General features: G+C 36.6%; 1 long non-coding RNA gene across 1 annotated transcript in view; it reads left to right on the top strand.

Moving 5' to 3' along the window:
• The first annotated feature begins 4,150 nt into the window (after positions 1-4,150).
• The window catches only part of LOC142100081 (uncharacterized), a 42,000-nt gene continuing 26,092 nt past the window's right edge, over positions 4,151-20,058 (top strand). The window contains exon 1 of the long non-coding RNA XR_012678689.1: positions 4,151-4,280. This is a non-coding gene — a long non-coding RNA (uncharacterized LOC142100081). The remainder of the gene's footprint in view (positions 4,281-20,058) is intronic.

The raw sequence follows: 20,058 nt of genomic DNA, 5'->3' as shown, positions 1-20,058 counted from the left end.
CGGGGCCACTCCACTACGCAGTCCACATAGATGCGTATCAGATATTAAACTACATTCACTGTTGCTGCTGTACCCAAAAATAGGTACTGCAATTCCAAACTACGTTCACTGTTGCTGCTGTACGAAAAAATAGGTACTACAATTCCAAACTACGTTCACTGTTGCTGCTGTACCAAAAAATAGGTACTGCTATTTCAAAATACGTTCACTGTTGCTGCTGTACCAAAAAAATCAAATATTGTACCTAAAATCAATATTGTGAGGTGTGAGGTGTTCCGAATAGACTGGAAATTAGTGGAAATGATTGTTATTGAATGTTATTGAGGTTAATAATAGTGTAGGAGTGAAAAATAAACAAAAAACTTGATTTTAACCCTTTTTATGCTTTTTTAAAAATAAATCAGAACCCAAAACCCTAAATCAGAACCAAAACCTTTCGTCAGGTGTTTTGGCAAAACAAATCAGAACCCAAAACCTCAAGCTAATCAGAACCCAAAACCCAAAACACTAAAAGTGCCCGGTGCACACCCCTAATTTAAATACATACATATGTTATGAGTATTTATAACGAATATATACTGTGAAGTACTGATGAGATATAGTGGTTATTCGATAAATAATTCTGTAAAGCTTGTGTTATTTATTGTGGTCAAATGACTGAGTAAGGCAACACTGTGTAAGGAAAAGTGCATAAAAGTGCGAGTTTTATAATGAGTGTATCTGAGAACAGAATAAGAGGACAGTGTGCGCATGTCAGGCGTAACCACAGGTCCTTTACAGCGGCCGTCCCGAAGGAGCTGTGGGACGGCGCCTGACAGTTATCCTAAAGTGTTGTAGGTATTGTGAGATATAGTATATATAGGGAAATTATCTGCACCAGAACTGTCTTTAATATGGTTACTTAATACTGATAATATATTACAATTTTTTATTTTTAGTTGGTGTGCTCTCCTAGAACTGTAATAATGTATATCAAGTCAAGAGGTAAATGAAGAAAAAGTCAAGAAAAAAGAAAAATAAAGTTATAAGATCAGAGGTACAAATGAGTAATATAATATATTATAATGAAGTTAATAAATGCAATATAATAAAGTCTAGAGACCAATGTTTGTATGTAAAATTATGTGTTTACTGCATTGTGGTGTTTGATTTTTGTATCAAAAAGTCTGCTGTACTGTGTGCATCTGTCCGTTTCTGAATAAAAAGGATTTTTTGACAAAGTTTATATAGATCATCATTTATGGGAAAGAAAATTTATTTTTTATTAAGCCCCAATAGTCTGCAGGTCCAGATGTATGCACACTATAGAAATGATGTGAGATTGCCTGGGATCTTCTTCCACCCATCAGTCCAGATGGAATCGTGTGCTCTAGAACAAAAGGGGAGTTATTGATTTGAGGTCACACAGCATGCTGAGGATATAAGGAGGGGGGTGGGCAGTCACTCTTTGGATGACTGAAACCCTCCTTTCTGCCTTGTCCTACAAGTCAGAGGTCATGGGAAAGGATCAGATATTAGGTAACACCTCACACCCTCTGGAGATCCCCTATGAAACATTTTTAATGTCCTGCTGATCACTTCTGGCCTGACTTCTACCTGAGAAAGTAAACACTTCATATTTCCATTGATAGCATGTGCTGCCGGCTAACACAGCGAGAGGTAAATGATGGTTGTAATCTGTCTTCACAATATACAGAAAATATATATTTTATATACCACTTTAGAGGAGCTGAAGAGCACAATTATAGTCATACTGAAATCTGGTATGTGTAATTGAGAGTTTACTCACTAGTAGTATGTACTAAAGTAATTCACATATGGTGACTACAGGCAAATGACAAGTATGGGATCTCTTATTTGGAAACCTGCTATATAGACATTACAGAAATACGGAAAGAAAAAAAAGGAACTAAGGGCCTGATTCATTAAGGATCTTAACTTAAGAAACTTCTAATTTCAGTCTCCTGGACAAAACCATATTACAATGCAAGGGGTGCAAATTAGTATTCTGTTAAATAATGGCTGTTTTTTCATGTAGTGTCTGTTCTGAGTCTAGTGGGACAATCCCGAATTTTGGTGACTGTTCTGCCCAATCTAAGGGGCAGGTCAAGACTGTGTATTCTTTATATACACACTGCATTCTTTATATACTACACTATGGTGCTAGCTGTCCTTCGTGGGCTGACCACTCCCCATCTAGTGTCTGGTCTCACCTCTTTGATGGTTAGCCACATCCCCTCTGGTGGGCCCCTAGTGTTGCAATCCCCCAGTGTGCCCTTCATGCTCCATCATCATCATCATTTATTTATATAGCGCCACTAATTCCGCAGCGATGTGCAGAGAACTCATTCACATCAGTCCCTGCCCCATTGGAGCTTACAGTCTAAATTTCCTAACACACAGACACAGACAGACATAGAGAGAGACTAGAGTCAATTTAATAGCAGCCAATTAACCTACTAGTATGTTTTTGGAGTGGGGGAGGAAACCGGAGCACCCAGAGGAAACCCACGCAAACCTCGAGAGAACATACAAACTCCATACAGATAAGGCCATGGTCGGGAATTAAACTCATGAACCCAGTGCTGTGAGGCAGAAGTGCTAACCACTTAGCCACTGTGCTGCCCCAGTTTGACACTGTATATAAAACACATATACAAAATGTATACTTCAATTGGATAAACAGTCAAGATTAGTAATGTAATCAGTTACTTTTAAAGAGCTGTGATATTATAAAACATCCACTAATAAATCAGTTACAAGATCTGTTATAAAACCTATTATTTTTTTTTAAACAGAACTTAGCACAAACTGCATAAACGTGAAAAGTGCTGTTCTATTATCATTCCTGCATCCATTGGAAATACAATTAGAAATGGTGTTCTGACACTTAATGTATATGATAAATAGAAATATATTGTTTAAAATGTCTTCTAATATCCTTAACATATACATTAGCGAGCTGCGTTACGCCAGATTATTCCTTTAAACTATCTGCACGTAAATGCCACAAGTATGAGTGCCTCAGATAGATATATATATATATATATATATATATATATATATAAACTGCTCTTACTATAGATAGATATATATATATATATATATATATATATATATATATATATATATATATATATATAGTAAGAGCAGTTTCATGTCTCTATACAGAAGGACTTGTAAAAAGTTTGAATATTAAGTGAATTTTGATGAAAATGTAAAAACATCTTGCAGTCTTTACTAGTGTAAAGAGGTGTAACAGAAAAGTGCGAATTTGAAACTCGCCTGTATTTATCTTGGACTGAACGCCACAAAATAACTCCCACCCCTTACGTTCTACCTAACTAATGAAAACTTCAGGGTTGCTTTGCAAACAAAGGGCAAAGACAATTTACACTACCTATAGCTTTGACAACAGAAAAAGAGTGACACCAGCAGACATTAAAGTTCGCAAACATATTGGGTCTTTGCTGTGGGAATGTACACGTCCCAACAAATCACTTCACAAAGCGTCTGTCAAACAGGTGTCAATAAACCGTATGGCCTTTCACACAGACAACTTGGTTGCCGCTACAGAATTGCTGCAACAAATCTCGCGAAATACCATTGTTATTGTTTCCTGCTCAGTAAATCAGTCGGCAGACAACTGTTGTGACCATTTTATGGAGAAAGGAAGCAGGTTTACGGTGAGCATACATTACTAGCATGTTACTTAAATCTCTATTGCTGCTCCCTAGTGTGATTACTCGCACGGGACAAAGAAATCTGCCAATGTAACTGCCTTTTTTATGTTAAAAGGCTTTCTAAACTGGAGCACCTGAGCAAAGCGAGAGGCATCTCTTTAACCCCTTAGCTCACAGAACCCCAGACATATGAAACTGTTGTCATTTCGTAAGCCAAGTGGAACTTCCACAATGAGAAAATTCCTCCAGTCATTCTTCAACACATACTAAAAAAAAATAAAATATCTAATAGGAGGATCCCCTGAGGCACAGAGTTTTTAATTTGGCCAATCCTGCTGCCTTAATGTCTGTAAGTGCAGCCAATGTTCAGACATAGTGTGTGTCATGTGGTATCACCCTCCCCTCCTCTCCCTCTGCTGCCTTTTCAGAAGACGGGGAGAAAAAAAAAATATCAGCAGTTCATGTAAGGTCTGTAGCTGTAAGAGATGCACAATCTCAGTCTCCAGCAGACCTTGGTGTTTTCATTTGTTTTCTCTGCGGTTTAAATACAGGAATGTTTGTGCCATGCTACCTGGACGAGAATCCCTGCAATATGCTGTAAGTAGCCTTTAAAATGTACTGTATGTAAATAATATACATTAGTTATTGTCGAGGTTCTTGTGTTATTAGCTGTGAAAGGAGTAACCAAATTACAGTTTCTTATTACAGAAGTGATTTAACAAACCATCCTGTTTACATAAGGAAAATATCAGTGAAGCACATATTGAATAAATATTTAATATTTAAATCCTTTGCTATCTGGTGGGCCTGTAAAACAAAAAAAAAAAAAAGGCTTTGTCACCATTGGATTTACATATTGTCATTTATAAAATGTTACCATATCCTATACCTCAGTGATTTGTATACACTTCTGTGCACTAAGCATGGTGCTTTTACCTGCACCTTGTGGAAATCATTGGGTTAAGTCCCTACATTAATGTGTTTTTTGTTTGTGAGTAGAATTATAAAAACGTCAGTGTATATGTATATGTGTGTATGTATGTGTGTGTGTGTGTGTATATATAGTGAATTGTTAGTGAGGTTGAGAAAATAAAAAGTCCATTAAGTTCAACCTTTCAGAAATTTTGTGTTGATCCAGAATAAGAAACAATAGCCTCATTGCCACTGTTGCTTATTTAGTCTGACAGGGGACAAAACATTTCTTCCTGCCTGTATATATTTGCACAGAATGGCTTATCTTGATTTATTTTTTGGAGTCTTCTTGCAATGTCTCCTTTCCTCCTGCCAGTTCTTAATGTGAAACATTTCTTGCATTTTCACCGAAGATTAAATTGCACACGATATGCTCTCAATTAAGCATCATAACTGCATGTAATTTGTGTTTCGGTATCTTGTAAATTAATGGGGAATCAAACTGCACTTAGAGAATTGTCAGTTGGATGAGGTGCAGGGTCATCTTATCTAATGAAAACCAATATTGTGTAAAATAATCCTGCTTATAAGGTTCATGGAATAGAGTAGTTAGAATGAGACTCCCAATTCACATGAGAAGCAATATTTCAGTAGAATACAAATAAATACATGATGTGGAAAAATTCCTATTGAAAGTTTCTGATTCCTTATATTTTCACGTAGACAACTTTGCAGATGTTTAAAATTGCCCAAACTAATAACAAGATTACAAACCATCCCTAAAATTATATTTATGTGTTCCTCATCTAGCAGAGTTACAGTAATGGAATTTTGGCCCCTGATGACTAAATGGTTATTGGCTAATCATTTCTAGATTTGTCTGCCTTATTAATAAGACCATTATATTGTGTGTGTGTGTGTGTGTGTGTGTGTGTGTGTGTGTGTGTGTGATATCGCAATTCAATATCACTTGAGATAATTTGACTTTTTTTTTCTGTTATCAACTTTGTGTGATTTTTTTTTTTTTTTTTTAGAAAATATGGAGGGAATATTGTGATTGAGGCCTGTATTTTATATTGTTGTTAAATATTAAATTGTAGTTTTACACCTTAGAAGGGCTTGGAACACATCTCTTGAGAATATGATGTAACACAGGGAGTGGTTGCATTGAGCAATAATGGAAATTATAAAGCCCAGGGATATGAATAAAAAGAGGTAATAGGAGGAGCTAGATAAAAAAAAGAAGAAAAGTTGTGTGTGTTTGTAGCTTTGCCAGGGTCTTTTGTGTGTGTTTGTGTATAGATAAATATTATATTATCGTGTATCTGGAGAACAAGGTCTTCTAAATTTAGTCAGTATATGTAATGATTGATGCTTAAGAAAGAGGATGAGTACTTAAATCCATATATTTTTACTCCGTCCTCTTTTTCTTTGTCTGTTTGGTGTTACCGTCTGCCATCCCCCACCCCCTTCCATCACCCACTATGTTGGAGACACCTGAATGCCGACAGAGTGATCTGCAGAGGTTCAGACTGTCTGGAATTCAGCCATGTACCCAGACTTAATTTTCTGCCATAAAGCAGACAGCACCTTGTATATTCCTGGCTGTGAATCATTGTAAACTCCTTGAATGTGAAAATAGTTTTAAAGGTTTCAATACTCTTGATAGGTTTCTTGTTCTCCGACATAGATATGTACAACTGTTTTCTGCACTACACTACAATTTTTAATTTTTTTTTATCAATTTATTCTGGAGTTATTTTTAACCACCATAGCCAATTGTTTGCCAGCTTGGCATTGCTTGATTTCGGATTGCACAATTATTTTTACGTGCGGCAACTTTGTACAGCTATAATTCCAGTTGCCATAGACTTTGCTCAACAATAAACTTCAAATTTAAAATATTCATTTTGTCTACAAAATCATAACCAACAACTAATCTATTATTTGAGCACAACAAGCAAGTAAAAACTAATTGACCCAAATATATATTTTTTATTTCTTTATTTACATTTGATGAGGTTATTTATCCACTTTAGGCAATTTTGATTTTCAAAAGTTTTATATAGCTCCGTTGGTAAGCATATATATAATCTACATGAATATATTATTCTTAAGCATTCTGGTCTTCCATATCTATTATCCATAGCTTATCTATATTGTGCTCCATACCAAAATAGTACATTCAGCATCCATTATGACTCCCAACAAATAATGCCCTACCAGCTGCTGGCTAGAAATGGTTTACAGTGTCAATTTAAATGCACAATCCTTTCATCCCCTGTCTATTGTAAGTTCATCCTTTATCAGATGATTACATCCACTGATTTATACAGACTCTGAAAATTATAGCGGCTTGAGGATAGAACAACAAGGCAAAATAGAGCCAAATGACTTTCTTACTGCTGTGATCTCATTACCTTATTCCTGCAGGGTGGATTTTAGTATACAAACAGATTAGGAGAGGATTTTGGAACTGAATTTAGTAATGATAAGCAGAACTGTTTTGACTTTTCTATTTGTTACATTGTAACCTATATGGACACACCTCTGTACTATTAGAAGTATATAGCGCCTTCCAATCCATCCGTAGCACAAATGCTTAAGAATCCAGTTCTAAAATGTTTTATGAAGACTTAACTTAAATACAGCAGATCCTGAATGTATAATATTGTTTAATGTATAAAGAAATCATTTGTGGAGTCATACCTTTAAAGCACAATAGTATGTTGCATACATCAAAATGTCCATTTCTATAATTCACTGTGTTTATAAAACAAAAAATAGGTATACTTTGTTTCTAGCTTTTAATTTCAAAGTAACAAGTAATGACATTGTCATAGGTGGCATGATCTCAGTGTTTCACTGTGGATTATCACAATTTTATAAACGTTTTAGTTTCCATCCAGTATTCACATACTGCCTACTTACTATTTGAGTAAATGACAAGATGGTAGTCTTTATGAAAAATTAATTTACTTTTTTCATTAACTTATCTGCAGAAACACTGGGATTTACAGTAAAACAGTGTGAAAAGTCACAGATGAGTTAAATCGCTGCGAAAATTCACGTGAATTGAGTTTCACAGCAGACAAAGCCGTTTCACTAAGGTGCGAAGCTCCAGCTATGCAATCATTGAGATCTGTGTTTGCCTCGCCATTTTGCACTGTATTTTCTAACAGAATTTATAGGCTATGAATCAAGGTGGGACAATGACGGTCAGCACAGTGGCCTAGTGGTTAGCACGTCTGCCTCACAGCACTGGGGTCATGAGTTCGATTCCCGACCATGGCCTTATCTGTGTGGAGTTTGTATGTTCTCCCTGTGTTTGCGTGGGTTTCCTCCGGGTGCTCCGGTTTCCTCCCACACTCCAAAAACATACTGGTAGGGTAATTGGCTGCAATTAAAAAAATTGACCCTAGTCTCTCCCTCTCTGTCTGTCTGTCTCTGTGTGTGAGTGTGTGTCTATAGTAGGGAATTTAGACTGTAAGCTCCAATGGGGCAGGGACTGATGTGAATGAGTTCTCTGTACAGCGCTGCGGAATTAGTGGCGCTATATAAATAAATGATGATGATGATGACATGCTGCTTTGTGGTGTGTTTGGGGAAGCACTGGCAACAATGAAGGCCAAATTCCGTTAATGAAATGTAGGAAGTTACATGTTCTTCCCATTGGACCACCACCATTCCATATATTGCGCAAGGTCCTGGCACTGAAATATAGCCAGGCCTTTGGTGCGCACCCTTGGTAATTTTTTTTTCTCTCTGAAGTAGGAAACATCCGGAGCAAAAACTTTAAATGAAAACAGTCTGCTGATTGGAGCTGAATGGTACCAGTGGTTTCATTCTGTTTGTTTTCTCAACAGTTCAGTATGCTTATGATGTAGATGACTTTTAACTTTGTCCCACAAGTTTTATCATATTTCTGTGAAGTCCATCTCCCTGACATAAGATAGCCCTTGTTAAATATCGCTAGGCATAGTGAAGCAAGAAGTTTCCATGAGACTTGGTAGCTCTAAGCATAAACCATGGTTTTTGTAGTACATGTGCTTGTAAGGAGACTTAAGATCCCATCAGACTATATAACCTATAGCATTCAAATAGAGCCTAAACAGATCTGGAATATTGCACAAAAATGTGTTTCTATATTGTCCTGCGCACTCCTCATATGCAGCTACTTACACTAAAGGTTTCTAGAGATCTGGAATATAAATGAATGGTACGTATAGGTACAGGTACATTATCATTCATTTAGATGGCTGTCCTGCTTAAAAAGATTACACCTGTACCAATCTGTAAATCATGGACAAAGATCTATATCAAATTGGAGAAGTGCAATGTGACACACTTGTATTTATTTCTGTGGGTGTGGATTTGGTATCATACTAGTTTTCACAATTCTGGTATGTTTCACACATGTTTCAAAACAGACCAAAAAGGGTTACTCATACCAATCCTCATACTAATTGTACAGTGTATGCTACATTCACTGTACAGGTCAAGAATATACATATGCAAAGCCACTAGTGGAGTACAATGCAGCAATATGTACACACGGCAGCTCCCAGCCTGCAAAGGGTGTTTTTTGTTGAATAGTTAGAAGTTGCTGCATGTTATTTTATTTGTCACTTTCAAAGATTTAGTAACTTGCATCTAACATGGAATTTTCCTATAAACAAACATATACATTTTTTTTATATGTTTTGATTTAAGCAGATCCTTGTCACCATAGTGTGAAATATGCCCTTTTTTAAATAATATATGATTACATATGTGAAGATGATATTGAGCAATAGATTTATTTAGCTTTTACGCTGTCCATGGTTGCTATAAATTTACGAGGAGCACATATCAAGTAATAGGAGGCATTAACTGAATATGTTTCAGGCCTCTAAGCAGTGGAGGTATTGAGAAAATAATAGAGAGCTTGTTCGTTTGGTGAATTACGTGCATAAAATGAATTCGGTAAAGTTTATTTGCAGTGAGCCATAAAAGATTAAAATGAAATCTTTCTGCTAGCTCAGCAGTTCTGCTCCCCGCTGTCTGTGTGAGAGAGACTTACTCTTTTATTCCAAACAGGTTTTTTTTCTCTCTCTCTGCCTCACTGGTGCAAGAGAAAACAAATATTTTGGCATTTTCCTAAAGAATAATCGTTGCCTTTTTATTTTTTGTTTTTACATTAGAGACCATTTTATTTAAGTTGCTGTTCTTTGTACATATGAACTTTTGCAGTGTCTCGAAGTCATCTTTAGGTGTTGAATACAAATGGCTGCACGTGTCTTTTGCAACATTAAGACAGTTGTGTTAAAGTGCTACTGTCTGTTTAAAAAAGCCTAAAACCCTACCTGTGTAATGGAGGCTGTGTGTAATGCATGGATTGCAAATTACTTTATTTTATTGAATTCTGTTTCAACTGACTGTAATAACTTGACCTGACAAGTAGACAGTATAGTATAGAAATAGACAGATGCATTTGATGTCATGTCGACTACATAGGCCATCACACACTTATTATTGTTAATAATAATATTTTTTTTTTAACAAGGTCTCCACTTGTAAGCTGCTAATGTAAAGGCAAATTCTGTCATATGGGTGAGAAAAATGTATGGGCCCAGTTCACTTAGTGCTCAGACTGGATCACATTGGGCCCAGTTAGTTTGGACTGCTCATGACCCCACACACTGTCAGATCGCAGTCCATTTGCAGCTAGTCTCCTATCACGATAGGCTGTTGTTTTGGACCCACTCAGCAATCTCTGGCCATTTAGGTTTAAGATGACCAAATTGGTCATTCCATTGCTAATTGTAAGGGCAGCAGTGATCTTCTGACCTCTGGGCCTCTGAAATGTCTTTTTTGTTTTTTTGCAGGATACTAGATACAAATCAGTTAACTGACCCCACTTTTCCTTCATGTATGACTTTGCTTAAGTCATTTTACTAAGATAATATTTACTCTCACCAGTGGAACAACAAGAATTTTGGCATAATTGCATCACCAATCACAAAGCGTAATGTATGGCAAGTGATACTGGTAAGTTAGGTTTCGTTATCAGTTACCAAAATTATACTATACTTAGGCATGTTCCTTTAAGATATATATTTGAAATATTTTCTCATAAATTCTGCATCAGTGCCGCTGTTTTCTGCTTGAAATGATGTCTGCCAATGACAGCTTATGTCTTATTCACATGAGAGCTTGTTTCAATAACATCTTTCTTCCTGAACTTATTATAGATTCAAGCGCATTAAATCAACACCACATTTTCAATTCTAATTGGACTTGTGTGGAGGATGGGAGGAGGAAAATAATAGAGTTCTTTGTAAGCTGTCTGCCCCCAGTCAATCTTCCCTTTGTTTTTTATTTTTTTGTTTTTTGTTTTTCTGTTATGCCCCTGTTTTAACCCAGATTAATGAAGAATTATCAAATAAAGAATACCAAACATATTAAATTATACATGTTCCAAGAAAAAGGAAAAATGTATCAAGGGTTTTGGACATATTAATGGGGAAAAGGCTTGTTAGCAATATGTCAGTAAAACAACTATTTCATAGTTTAGGGAATGTCAAAAAGTCTACTAAGTGATTGACTGTATTACTGCAACATGTAACAGTCCCAGTTTCGCAGTTTAAAACTACATATGAAGAAAAAAATCATCAATGTTCAACACTACTTTTTTTCTTAACAGAAAAATATGTACTTTTTTTTTTTTTCATCTTTCTATGCATCTATTTAGGGTTGTATTTTGATTAACTGTCCTACAGATGCATTTTTGTTTGCATGATTTTCAAGGCCCTCTGTATGCGCCAATTTTGCTGAGAATCTTAAATTTTGGGTCGCGTTAGGTAATTGCACTTTTGTGATTTCACCTAACACAAGCTGTAGGTTATGCAAAGAACACTATAGTGTAATGTACACCCGGAAGTTTCCCGTTTCTTGACAGGCGCATGTGTCTGAGTTTCAGTCTACATAAGTCGTATTTGCTCCAGCATGCCCTTACATGTTCCTCCACCCAGTTCTGACTCTTCATTCATAAGAGGCTGTAAGTGCACGATACAACTCAATCTGCATATGGCTGCAACAGTAACTAGTGCTTTCTGGGGATGCACAGAAGTACGTATTGTATGCGGCATACTTCCATTTGAGTCTAACTCTACATGAGCCTTTGTATAGATAAGACAGGTTCAGTAGGCATACTAGTAAGCTGGCCCGTGGAAAAATGAAGTATATGTAAATGTAGTTATTTTCAGCTATTTACAGAATCTATTTTACACAATTTAGTACATGTTTGGTTTTTTTTGCGTTTTGAAGAAAATCCAGATTGCTTATGATTTAAACAATGTTTTTCCTGGTGTTGCTGAACTGCCTTAGTTTTCATTCTACTAGAAACTTTAGATTATATATGTCAAATATAGGCCAAATACTGTTAATAAGATTTTGCCCCATGATATGAGATTGTGGCTGCTCCAAAAATAATTTTATACCAAAAGCATTATAAAGGGTAATTGGGAACTAAGTAATGTTGTAACAGTGGCTGTCAGACTGGGGTTATTTCAGTGTAACATAGGACAGACAAGAAGTTTGGTAAATAAGGTACACAAGAGCTCACTAATTTTGCTAGGTGGAGGCATCATGAAACGTAAATATAAAACTTAACTCTTGTTTTGTTTGTCCTTGTTTGTATAATTTTAGATATTTTGCTGTTTTGTTAACAATAATACAAGTTAAGTTTTATATTTGTCTCATGATACCTCAACCTAGCAAAATTAGTGAGCTCTTGTGCACCTTATTTACCAAACTTCTTGTCTGTCCTGTTATACTCTACCGTAGTCTAAGGTTGCACCCACGTAGCACTATAGATAGTCATTTATCTGTTCAATAGTGAATCTGTGGGTTTGTTGCTCTCATCCATTGGTGTGACAGGCACTCCCTTTCCCTTTTCCCATATGTTATGGGGTTATTTAAGGCAAGACTTTTTTTCCTCCTCCCAATTCCACTTTAAAGTTTCATATCTACTCCACACTAAACCTAATGTGAATTTTTTTGTCTATGTCAATTTTCTTTTTTTCAGTGGAGGCTTTGCATGTGGTGGCCAGATCTGTCTCTTTTTTTTAACCAGGATACATCTGAATGAAATCTTTGTATGGAGTGGCATGAAGGAGTATTCTCAGACTTTTTACATATTTCAAAAGAAATGTTATTGTGATCTATGCGATGTGGAAAAGGCTAATTCCACTCAAAACAATTTTTTAGCTTAGGGTAGAAGTAGGTGACCGGAAAAAAAATACTTGGTTCTGGCTACCGGAGTTTGAAGGATAGTGTGATTTGGTGACTTCACTGATATGACGAACTGTCCCAGCAGAAGATCTTCTCTACTGTATGGGAGCACTGTGCTCTGTTTGTAAAATCCCTTGGCCTTCACAAGAACTTACCATTCATTCAAATAAAATGTTCATGGGATGGGGGCTTTGACAACCTCGAAAGAAAGTCTTGGCAACAGGAGGAGGGCAGATTTCCACCCCAAACTACATTTTTGGTTTTGGGTTAAATTAGCCTCTAGTATATCCTTTAAATTTATTTTAAATATACTTTAATATAACAATATACACAAAGCATATTTCCTTAAGGCAATTGCAGAAGGGATTACATGTATACCAAAAATGGTGATATTGTATGAGAAGTATATATAATGTATAACATGATGTTAAAGGTAGATGAATTAGGCTGGCCACACACATACAGACTTGGTTGACCACGTTTGGTAATTTTGACCAAATTGGATGATCATTGTACCATGTGTGGCCACAGCATGCTTGATCCAAACCTGATTCATTCTCTTCGATGTGATTAGCTATGTGGGAGATGGGGTTGGCCAATAACCTTCATTGCATAATGGCCAACATGCATCATGGTCAGGGACAGTCCCTGGTTATTAAGACTGGTCCTCAGCAATGTCCCTGTTTTCCAATAATCGCCTGCACAATAAATTTCCATTCTTATTTTCTGGGCTATATTCGTGAATGATTATTGATGAGGAGTATGTAAAATGTACAAAAATATGTTATCAAGTTCAGTAAACTTGTTATAATGGGAATTGCAGTGCTCCAAGGTCTTAGATGTACCAGCTCAGCAGAAAAATGTTGGCAACTATGCCAGTTGTGCATGTATGTAGGTATTGACTGACCCAGAGGAGAAGGGGAGTGCAGAGCGACCAGATGCATTTTTGTGATCTGTCCACCAAGTGCCTGGATGGCTAGAATGCAGTGTCTGAAGATTGGTTAAGAAAACTGATAAACTGTTGTGGTGTATTCTACAGACCTAATGGGTTTAACTGTTCTACATCTTTATAGTATAGCCGTATTTAAATGGTCTGGACCAACACTGTTTTTGCTTGGCACAAACAAGATGCTAAATACAGTGAATGAGCTTCTTTATTTTTTTGGTATATCCTAACCGATGCAGCTACCGTTCACAACTCTGTGCGAAAAATAGCTGCAATGTTTAAGGAACTAGCAAAAATAAATAGCTCATTCACTCTATTTAGCATATCCCAGCACTTGCACATATAGTCAGGATCACTGCTGACTATATTTGGCATCGCTCTAGCAGGAAAGGTCTGACGCAGTAGCTCTAATTAAAAGGCTTAGAAATGTGTTGGATCTCCGATGCTACAGAGTGACGCGGTACTGCAGGTTATTCACACAGTGCGGATGCTGTGCGTGCCGGAATCCTGCTAAGTAGAGCGAATGGAGGAGGTCTTATGGGAGAGACATGCAAAGTGCCATCATTTGGAAGGTATTTAGTACTGGGGTTATTTTAATTGTGAAAACCTTTCAAATCAAAATTCAAATTCAGTCTTTATGGGGCATAATCAGTCATCATCATCACCATTTATTTATATAGCGCCACTGATTCCGCAGCGCTGTACAGAGAACTCATTCACATCAGTCCCTGCCCCATTGGAGCTTACAGTCTAATTTTTCTAACATACACACACAGACAGACAGAGAGAGAGACTAGGGTCAATTTTTGATAGCAACCAATTAACCTACTAGTATGTTTTTGGAGTGTGGGAGGAAACCGGAGCACCTAGAGGAAACCCACGCAAACACAGGGAGAACATACAAACTCCACACAGATAAGGCCATGATCAGGTATTGAACTCATGACCCCAGCGCTGTGAGGCAGAAGTGCTAACCACTACGCCAACGTGCTGCCCATAATCAGTGCATGGAATGCTAAGAAATTTTTCCAAAAGATAAAAATAAATGTTTCAAATTTAACAACTGCAATACCACTTATGAACACCAAGGTGAACACAACTTGAATGGACTTAAAACAGCAAATTACCCTGTGTATATATAACTTGATGTGCTCCTAAAGCCACATGCTTTTTAGGTGATTATAGTACAATAAACCTTTTAACAGACGGTCATAGAATAAACTTTACACCTCCATGTCCAGTAATGGAAATTGTATTTAACATATCGATTTGGTAGTCTTGGGCTTCTCACATATGCACAGGAGATGTTTTAAATGTACTTCAGCATGGAATCTCTTATCCAAAAACCAGGAGAGAAGAAAAGCGTAAATAATTGCTGCTTTTTTGCAGTTATTTCGTACACATAAATATTATCACTGAGAGGCTCCTTCTCTAAAATCCAAGGAGCACTGCTAAACAGATTAATAAAAGGGAAATGCCAAGAGCAGTGTGGGGAAAGTCAGGTATCGCGTAAATGTAACTTTCAGCATGATGTTCCAGACTTTAAAGAAAAAAAAAAATGTTTATTTGAAATCCTCAGTCCCGCATTTACTGCACAATTGACCATTGTGTTTTAGAATGAGAGCTTGTTTGAATTGTACTATTCTCACATACTGGTCACCTGGGTAGTATATGCTGTTGCTTAGTTTTGATTCGGAAGGCCTCATCAATCACAGATGAGCCGAAGCAGCTGATATGCAGGCGTTCACTGTTTCAGAGAGGGGAGGGTGAGAAACTAAACTTGTCATTAAATACCCACTGCATGCAAATAGTCAGTTTATAAGGCGCAAGGGATACAAATATTTCAGAGGTTTGTTTTGGATTCTTTTTTTTTGCTACCAGAAGTGTTAAGTGCTGTGGCTAGAGCATTATGGGTAACACCCTAGTGAAAGAAGGGATAGACAAGGAATAAGGTAACACCCTGCAGGGATTCTGTCTGGCAAAGAAAGGCCTGTTTATTCTATGTTTTAATGCCTAGGCTTGACCCTCTGACCTTCTTGTCTTTGTGTAGCCAGGTGCAAGTTTCAGTGAAGGTTCATGCACTATTAACTGCCTAGTTTCCAGAAAATACTGCACTGCGTTTAAAATTAAGGATTTTCTGTTAAAGACTTGTACCTCTTAAGCAAAGCTGGGATGCCCAGGAATTTGATTCGGGTACGTATTAATACCCTCCCAGCATATCTATCATGCGTTGTTGAGTTCCACTTTTTAGCTACATAGAAGCATTTCCCTTTAAACTTAGGTGCCAACTGGTTGTAACCTCAGGGAGAGTCCCATGCTTTAAAGTTTTGGCCCTAGATGTTTTTACAATATTACAATACAAATTTTCAATACTGACCAACTGAAAAGTAAAATTCCTCATTGTGACTTTTAAATGCAGTTATTGCCATTTCTTCTAATCATCTGTCCTTGGACATTAGTATTTATAGAGTAGTATTGAAAATGCATAAAATAATTTAGTGTCTATGACATGATGAGGATTGTTGTGCTCTATAACATATTTGCCAACACTCCCGGAATGTCCGGGAGGCTACTGAAATCTGCGTAGGACTCCCGGGAGAGCAGGCAAGTCTCGCAGATCCCACAAGTTTAGTCGAAATAACGTGATTCGCAGTGAATCGTGTTATTTTGACCCCCGCCTCCCGCAACAAAATTACGTTTTCATCACTGGGAGGGGCCAAAATGATGCGATTCACCACGCCCCGGTTACTCGTGCCCGCTGGTCCCTGTCCGGGATCTCCCGGATTTCAGCATGTGAAAGTAGGTTAGTATGGTCTATAAAACCAATATCGTCATATATTAAGGAGAGCAAGGCAAAAAAAAAGAGTAAATGTGATCCTGGACAAACCATGTTACAATGCAAGGGATGCAAATTAGTTTATTATTTTGCACAAAAGTTAAATACTGGCTGTTTTTTTTTTCATGTAGCACACAAATACTTGATAGCTTTATTTTTACACTGAAATTTAAAGTTGATCTAGGACATGCCCTATCCAAATTATAAATCTGTCCCCACATTTTAAATTTACTCCCCCCTTCCTCCAATGCAACATGGTTTTGCCCAGGTGCAAAGATACTCTCCTTAATGACTCAGGCCCAAAGTGTCATGGAAACTATTTTAATGTTAGCAACTCTGTTTAAGTTGTCCCACTTCTAGGCAAAACCTCACTTGTCCTTTGAGAATATTTCACATTTAGGCTACTTGTATTTTTAGAATTTTTTGCTGTATTATTTTATAATGTGCAGTTTGGCATGTAACACACACCGAGATTTAGACTAATATTGGTCCTCAGAAGAGATGCTCGAAAATGTGAAATTCAATTGAATTTTACCAGTTTGAGGGTACTGAACATGTTTGTGGTACAATAGTCTAGTCCCCAAATCAAACTTTGAGAATGAGTTTGCCGTTTGCTTTTAAAATAAGGATTTTAACTTTTTATACCAAGATACTATTTGTCTAAAATGTTCAAATACATTATTTTAGCACTACTATGTTTGAGGTACACCATTCGCCAAAGAGGCTAAAAATGTTTATATTTATGCTCTAACAAGTCCAAGCCAGTTTGCACATGTGCGAAACAACTCAAAAATGGTATTACCAGTCCGTCTTCCTGAATTTTTTTAATCTATCAACGATTCTGAATATTTTTTTATTTTTATTTTTTAAATCCATTTGGTTAAACCGTTTGGGGAAACGGTCAGTGGGCAGTTCAAGAACTGTAGTCCTCAGTCTTCTTGTAATGCAATAAATGTGTCTTCATCATCTTAATTGTAAGAGCTACAGAATTTGCAGGCGCTATATAAATAATTGATGATCTTCTGTTTGTCAGTAGACCTTATTCTTACTCAAATGTATTTCTCCGCTCCCCAGCTCACTTCCTCACCGTTTTGTGTGTCTGATTTCTTATCTGTTATTTCATCTTGGATTATCTATTACCATTTTAAATTGCTTCAAAACAGAATTAATGATATTCCCCTACTCATGTTCCTAAGGTGCATTTGATTTTTTTTCTGGTTAAAGGCTTTCTTATCCATAATTTGGAGCACTATTCCTCACATATTCTAAATGACCTTTTAAGGGTTACTCTTGTCTTTCCCCACTTCACCCGTGGGATTTCCCTTCTCATTCAGCTGTGTAGCAGTGCTCCTGACAGTGATTACTTGGTGATCATGTCTGTGCATCTAACATTACTATTAGTCATTATTTTTAGTTCTAATAATCTGACACTAGGCTACAATTTAATGGTTCATTCGCACATAGCTTTTTGCGAGCATTTATCTGCAGTGTTATTATGTCTGTGTTTTCAAGTAGGGAGAAGACAAAATAGTGGGCAATGATCTCTGCAGTATTGTTTTTAAGCAGATTACAAGTGGTTATCCCATGGTAAACCCACCCCAGTAAAATGCTTACAGGAAGCTACGTGTGAATGAACCGTTAAATTGCAGCCTTCAGGCAGATGGTTGTGAATGAGCCTATGCTCTGAATGCTATGAGAGTGTTTTTCAAAATGGATCAAATTATATTTTAGATTTACGATCCTTCGCCACATAACCAAATACACTTAAATTATATTTTGGATTTGTTCCATTGGGTATAAACTATTTATTTTTCCCTTTTATAAGAATACAGCTATCTATATGGTGTTTACAAACCAGACATTCTCACGTAGAAGGGTCTTACATGTCATATGACTGTATGTATCCATGTATATGGATTTCATTTTTTTTCTTATGTGTTTCATAGTTTATTTACAGCAAACCGTGATCTCTGACCACACAAGGTTGCAAGCATACTTTTCTTGCGATGTAGAAATGCCTACACTGCAGATTTTTGTTGGCAATTAGGGGTTAGCATGCACAGTATGCTGTGATAGATAAGCATCTGTTTGACGCCAGACAGTTGAAGTGGTAATGAGCCACTTTACTACTGGTTCAAAACTGACAGAGAAGTTTTTGCAGACACTAATTTACATTTTCAATGCCAGATAGTCTCCGCTTTAAGAAATTTTCCTTTTTGTATAAAAATACATACTATGCTATAACCATGTGCGGTCTCTCTGTTCTTATTTTAAACGTGTTTACAAGTTTAATTTGTAAATTATATATGGCACGTCTCTATGTACACGTGCAGCAAGTGGTAATATTGAGAGTTTTAACACAATCTGGAAATGATTGTACTGATTTATTTTATATTCCATTGCAACTGCAGTAATTTTAAAGGAACACTATCATTATAATTTCAGACATAGAATTAGGCTATATATACCAATGCATTTATTTTCAGTATCCAGATATGTTTACATACAATGGACACATTATGTAGAGATCAGTGTTTTAATTTAGTCCATGTTTCTCACATTTTGTTAATTTTAAAATGGGCTGCATGATGAATTCATCATATATATTTACTATAAGTTTATGACAAACCTAACTTCTGATACAGTAAAGTTCGAATGTACTTTAACGACATAGGGAAAGTATAGAATGAGGTTGCCATGGCATTTAGGCCTGATTTATAGTTATCTGACTTGAATGTACATTAAAATAGAACAAATAAGAGTCAAAGGTGCCAACTACAGTATTGCCTTCTAAAAATGTTAACTCTGTGTTGCAAATTTTGGAACAAAGCATGTCATATTTCTCATACATTAACATGTGCTACCAGAACAATAGTTCATATTGTTCAACCTTTGAAAGCATGGGAAATTCTTTCAAAATGCTCAGTAGAAATGTGTCTTAAGCATGTTTAGTTTCCTAGCTTTCAGTGTGTGTTTAATGTTCATCTATCAATAACTCCTTACAAAAGAAACTGTACTGTGTTAAAATTTCACCATTGGTTCTTGCTTTCATGAAACTGTATTGGTGTACCCTAATCTTAAGTTAGTTGTGTCTCCCAAATATAGTGCTTCCAGCAAGATGTACATTATAGAAGATCAATTATAAGACCAGAAGCTAGGCTATGACCCTTAAAATGTTATTATGCATTTATATACTGGCTGTAGCATTGTTGTGGACTGAATGTGTGGTGAAAACAGAACTTTTCACCACGCATCCTGTTATGATTCCTAGTACGAAGTTAGGGTGAGGCAGGAGATTTTTGAATAAAACAAAGTATGTTTATTAAGGCAGATATACAAGGAAGCCAATAGGTGCAGGCAGGGAAGCTGTATACAGCAACTCTGTTCAAGCAATGATATGTTTCAGA

This window comes from Mixophyes fleayi, chromosome 8, assembly GCF_038048845.1.
Source record: "Mixophyes fleayi isolate aMixFle1 chromosome 8, aMixFle1.hap1, whole genome shotgun sequence".
NCBI lineage: Eukaryota > Metazoa > Chordata > Amphibia > Anura > Limnodynastidae > Mixophyes > Mixophyes fleayi.
This window is presented reverse-complemented; position numbering and strand designations above follow the sequence as displayed.